Below are 6,647 nucleotides of genomic sequence, written 5' to 3' on the forward strand. Positions count from 1 at the left end.
GCACAGCTACACTACTTCCTGAACTTCAGCCAGCTCCTTTGTTTCCTGTCTTCCATTATTGGACAAACTAATTAATCCAGGTGTGCCTGATCTCAGTTGTCACAGCACTGCTGGTGTGCCCTTGAGAGCTATACCCTTGTCATTCCCTCACAAACTACATTTCCCAATACTCACTGCCCAGACTCTTCATTCATCCACTATTACATTCAACTGTGTCTAATTATCTTGTTTAGCTCACCCCATACAAGCTTGGTTTTCTCTTTCATTATCTGCAAAGTCTTGTTTAGTGTTACACTGCGATTCCAAACATCCTCCCTGGTTTCATGTATCTTGCTTTTGGATTTCTTACCTGTTCAGTGGATCACCCTTTTACCCGTGTTCCCTGCCTTGTGTTTTTTCGTATGGACCGCCTGCCCGTGTTTGACCTTTGACTTTGGATTACGTCTTTGGATTACCCTGTTCAATAAATACTGCATTTGGATTCTCAACCTTCTTGTCTCCAAGCAGTTTGTGACATTCGGTCTATTCTTAAATGTAAACGCATGATGACCTGGATGATTTACTGCAGATTTGTTAGCGCAGATGCTGTGAGCTTCTCTGAAACACCTACTGGAAACATCTAACAGAGCAACAGAGAGAGAGAGAAAATGGGGAAGAAACTACCTCTAAAATCAATATCAAGCTTCTGTCAAGATCTTACGTTTTAAAGACTCTTTACTCTTTGATGTAAGTCGACAAGTTCAGATTTAGGTTCCTAATGAGAAACAGCCGTCTATTCATTTCTTTGTTCTTAAAAGGAAGGGAAAAAAGTACTTGACTGCATGTACTGTAATATTAATCTCAATAGACTATTAAACGTGTTTCCGATAATCTTACAATGCAAGTCTATGGAGCAAAGCAAGCCAGTTGCCAGTTTATTGCCTTTACCTTTGATAGGAGTAAAAATGCTAAGTTAAATTTAATCACACTTGTGATTAAATACTTATACTTCATATAATGTCCATTTAATGTTTAGACTTCCATTGAAAATGCATTATTATTATACTGTAAGTTCAGAACCCACAACTTTACTTTTAAGACACAGAATGACAATTCCAGCGGCCTGACACAACAAAGCTTGCGTACTCCAATTATATAATAAACAAAGCAGTGAGTTATAGATAATAAATTTAACATGAGGGCAACAGGAGTGAAGTAAATCAAGTCTAAGAGCAGCTATAGAGCTCGGAGAGCTGGAAGGCCGTCAGTGACAGCAGACAGTGAAGTGAACAGTCTGTGCTGTGATTGGGGTTGCAGATATCCAGCTGAGATCACCAGCTGCTCTCATGTTCATATGCACCCCTCTCCTCTTCTTCCTTTCTACCCTATTTCTCTATATCAGCCTAATTTTCAGTTTCAGATCCCCTTAGACTCCAACATAACAGAGGGAGACAAGCAGAGGGGAAAGTGAAAGATGTGTTGTGTAATGGGGCTTTTTCCTCCTCATCTTTTAAACTGGGGTTTTATGGGAATATCAGCACTCTTGCTGACACCCTGTTCTCTGGAAATGAATGGGAAACTCCAATGGAGATTTACTGGGGATTACCTGGATACTGGAAAAGTAATTATAGACAGCAATGATATCAAAAGGAGAGCAAACGGAGGATTTTTCATGAGACATCTCTGCATCAATATTGTTTATAAAGGGGTTTTTCCACTACAATTTCACAAGACTGTTTTCTTTATAAATATCGATTCACAATTTATCAAAATTAGTCCACAAAATCTGGTCACTTTATTTAAAAAACAAAAAACAAAACATTATTTACATAATATTTATAAATAGTATTATATTATATTTAGAATTTAATTATTTCCTTAAAAATATATGCAGTATATTTATATATGTCATTATTTATATATTTTTTTCTGAGGATTTATCTTATTCAAAGTCCATGAAGTCTGTTCATTTTATTTTAAAAGTATTTTTTACATACATTCAAAATATTATTGTATTATTTCATTGTTTGTCCCTGAAAATCTCATTTTTCATATTCTTTTTTATCATCATCATTGTGGTCTGTTCTCATCCCTGTTAATCCATCACTGTTATTGCTGTTTTCTTAGTATGTAGGACTCTGGCTCTCGCATCCCTTATGACTCCTTTTGTTCCTTGCTCTCTATCTTTTTGGCCCTTCCATTTTCCCACCTGTCCCAGGCCTGTCTGTATCCTGGAGTGTGACAAGTGTGTGTATAATGAAGGCCTATTAGGAGAAACAATGGCAGCAGCTCCGTGCTGCATATGTTCAGTGGTTAAATGTTGATGACAGCTGGGCCAACACACACACACACACACACACACACACACCAGAGACCTCCCTGGGTGTCCCACAGTCTGCCGGACGAAACGATGCAGACAGCTTCAACAGGAGGCTCGAACTGAGGATATAAACGGGGTGCGGGGGTCGAGCATGACACATGCAACATTATGGCACCATGAAATTTTTGTCAGGCTGAATCCACTGTGTGCGTGGGTAATAAACTAAAGGTAAATCATTAGCTTCAGAGTATAAATCTTAATATCAGAGCCAGTTTTATGATAATTAATCCATATCCAAGAATCTGGATGGATATTAAGTCATTAGCATCTGCTTTCATTTCCAATGGTATGTTCCTACCAAATGTCTCATATTAGTGATAGATAGGACAACAACTTTTTCATTTGAATTCACAGTCCCATCACTAAAAGACGATCTACACATCTACACAAAAACTTTACAGAAGAATTGAGCACTTTAACCAAAATGTAAGTATTTGTATTTACGTTTATAGCGCTTATTGTCACAAATGCTGCATTCATTTATTGAATTTAAAAGAACTTTTTTCTATGTTGACATTTTAAAATGTAATTTATTCATGTGGTGTCAAAGTTGTATTTTCAGCATCATTACTCTTCAGTGTCACATGATCCGTCAGAAATCATTCTAATATGATTTGCTGCTCAAGAATTTTTTTTTGATTATTACCAATGTTGAAAACAATTGTGCTGCCTATACAAATATTCCTGTTTTTACAGTATTTGTGATCAAATAAATGCAGCCTTGTTGAGAACAATAGACTAAAAAACAACAACATTAAAATATCTTACTGACCCCAAACTTGTGAACATTATAGCTATCCACAAACCAATTCACAAACCAATAGATTCACAAACCAATAGCCTAAAAAGAGCCACACCTTTATAATTCTTCTTTAAGCTGTTTGTAATCTTTATGTAAACTATATTTGCATGGCACACCAAACTGGAACGCGTTTGCTTATAATCGCTTACGTCTGACAATGAAGTAACATAAAGAGGCTTTCTTTTTTATTAAAACACCTCCAACAACAAAGAAATAGCCTCAAGTGAATCAAACCGCATGTTGTACTGTGAATTTTCACCTTGCCACAGTAAATCCCAACGCACAAAAACACAAGACCTGACAGCCTTCAGCCATACAGATACAAAAGACAAGAAGGCCGTAGAGCTTTCAGCTGAACGGCTAAACCTCCTGAAGAATTTTAAGCTATTATCTGACACAGGGCTTGTTGCCTCCCTGAAGTACCACAGCACAATACTGCCAAAAGATGAAAGGATGAAGAGATATGAATGGAAGGATAAATCAAGGAGATATGAAGTGGTAATAATCTCAAAGGAGAAAATCTGTTGTTGTGTACGAAAGAGTGTTAATATACTGTTGAAATGGACTTAACTGAAGACTGAAATTACACAGTCTTGTGTTATGAAGATCAATAACATCAACATGGGATTCATGAAGTGAGCAGTTCACCAGCTGCAGACAAAAGTTGTGTATTAAATATACACTCCAACTCAATATGAAGCAATCTTGCTGTCGCCAAATACTTGATTATCAAATCATAAGTTGTCCTATGAATATCACTTCATCATGTCATATGTGAGGAAAGTAAAAATAGTGTCATTAACCCACTCCCTGGCCTTCATATACACACACAGATACACAAAGGAAAAGAAGTGGACTGCCCTCTGCTCCTCACAGCAAACTGAGCAGTGTGGCATGAATTATTCAGTCACTTTCACACGGCTTGAATAACAGATGGCCAGTGGGCTTTTCACCCAGGAAAAGAGCACCAAAACATGAACTTATGGGTTAATTAAATGGACACGAGTGTATTTCGTGCAGACAAGGGGTGTTATGTAATGTAAAATGACAAAAAACCTACTTTTTGGATCCTTAGTTTAGAGAGAGGACCTCTTGTCTGTTTGTCTTCCTGAAGTGAAGACTTGGGAATCACTGCCATCTTGTGGAGGACTGTTGATGTGTAGTTGGAAGTGAACACTAAAACATAAAAAAATAAAAAAAAAAATAAAATAAGATGGAATGGTAAACACGACGTGTATAAACTAATATTATATGCATTTTATGCAAATCTTTATTTACTCACCCTCGTGTTGTTACAAAAACGTATGAAACAAAAATGTACACCTTTTTTTCATTCAACAAACATAGTGGCAATTATATTATTGATAATCTTTCAAACCAGAGATAAAAACGAAAACGCTGCGACCATACTGAATCAGTGAGTTAAAGTGTGTAGGCTACGAATGATTCGTTCAATCCAAATTATAATCCGTATCAAAACCGACTCAAAATAATGATTCATTTACCTAATTTGGTTATTGAGTTAAACTTAAGAATATTCACATAGCCTGTGCAGCAAAAACTGGCTTGTGAATGGGCTTTATGCCCAGCTACACTACTTCCTGAACTTCAGCCAGCTCCTTGTTTCCTGTCTGCCATTATTGGTCAAATTGATTAATTTAGGTGTGCTTGACCTCAGTAGTCATGGCAACAATAATCAGACACACCTGAATTAATCAATTTGGCCAATAATGGCAGACAGGAAACAAGGAGCTGGCTGAAGTTCAGGAAGTAGTGCAGCTGGGCATAAAGTCAATTGCCTTGTAATGTTGGTTTCTGACATCAACCCGCCTGTCCAACGTTGGAGATCAACGTCAATTTGATGTTGGATTCTGACGTCATCCTGACGTTGGGTTTGGTCTTCTAAATGCATATTTTGTCATTGTTTTGGAGTACACTAGCTTATCGACAACAGTAAGACTATAGACCATTTCACAAGATGTAAACAACACTGGTCCAGAAGCACTTCCTGTTTCAGTTTTTTAACACCACATAAAAGCTGGGATAAAATAAAAAACCAACAGACCATTTAAAACTGAATCAAAAAGTTAAACAAACATCTTTAAGATGTTTCTTTACATGTGAAATAAAGAAAACAGTTACAAACTGAAACAGGAAGTGCTTCTGGACCAGTGTTGTTTACATCTTGTGAAATGGTCTATACCATATTCCTACTAAAAGTCAAACCACTTGAAATAGGGCACTATTTGAGGGTGCAGCCATTTGGGTGTTGATATTGATATGAGGGTTGGCAGGCATAGATTCAGATGCATAAGGTAGTGTAAGTATTACATACAACAATAATAAGACAATGCATTGACATTTACTTTACACTTTTGATACTTAAGTACTTTTAAAAATATTTCTGTAATTTTACTTTAAAAATAGGTCTTTACAACTTTTAACATAGTATTTGACCAGTATATCTGTACTTTCAAGTAGGAAGTTGTGTAGCCTACTTTGTTTGCATTTTGTAAGATCCCTCTTATTTAGAATAGTTAACATTTTCAGATCCTGCAAGGGGTGTAAACGTTTGAACAGCTCTGTATACACAGACCCCAAACCCTTGAGACACCATAAAATCAAATAAATTAAATTACCCAGCAGTAGGCTACAGGCACATAATTCATCATCTAATAAACATTGCAAAAGTAAAGCACAAACAGAATCCACACACAAGAGCACAAAACTATTTCCAAATTTTAGCACTTTAATTCACCCTTCTGTTTGTTGCTCTGCACAAATGAATTGATTACAAGGAAATTAATGAAAAAGAAAAATAAAGGGAAAAAAAAAACAATCTAAAGTTCAAAGGTTCAATTGCTCATCATATGGACTAGTGAGTGTTTAGTGGGTTGAGAAAACCATTGACAGTTGATACTCATCCACATCAAGAGCTATGAAATTCAAAACTCAACCAACAAAACAAAAACAATTAATGCCAAGCAGGAAGAAATTAATCTGACAATAATAACAAATACAATCCAGTAGTGGTGCATGAGAGCGATGAAACGGCAGGAATTTGATCACTATTCTCCAGAAAACATTTTATAAGAAGATACCGTCACAATATAAAATGGCAGATTTCAACACTGTCTAAGTGTTGTCTATAACAACATCATCATGGTCAGAAATGTCATTTACTATATTTGACCAAAACTGACCAAAATGATACCAAAGCTCTTTCATAACTTTCCTGGAGAAATATAATATCACTTTCAAAGCCACAAACTGTTCCAGGGTAAATCATACAGTACATAGATCTGTTTTAACAATGAAACACCAGCATGATACCACATTATTCTGGTAAATATTAATGCATGCTTTGGCTTGTTAGGAAAGTTAAATGTTAAAAATTAAACCTTCGACCAAAGCAGAGATTTAACAGTGCTATTTCAGAGTAGACAACAACAATTGTGACATGACAGTCTTATTTACCGTTTTAGG

Source organism: Pimephales promelas, chromosome 20 (assembly GCF_988280905.1).
Source record: "Pimephales promelas chromosome 20, fPimPro1.hap1.1, whole genome shotgun sequence".
Lineage (NCBI taxonomy): Eukaryota > Metazoa > Chordata > Actinopteri > Cypriniformes > Leuciscidae > Pimephales > Pimephales promelas.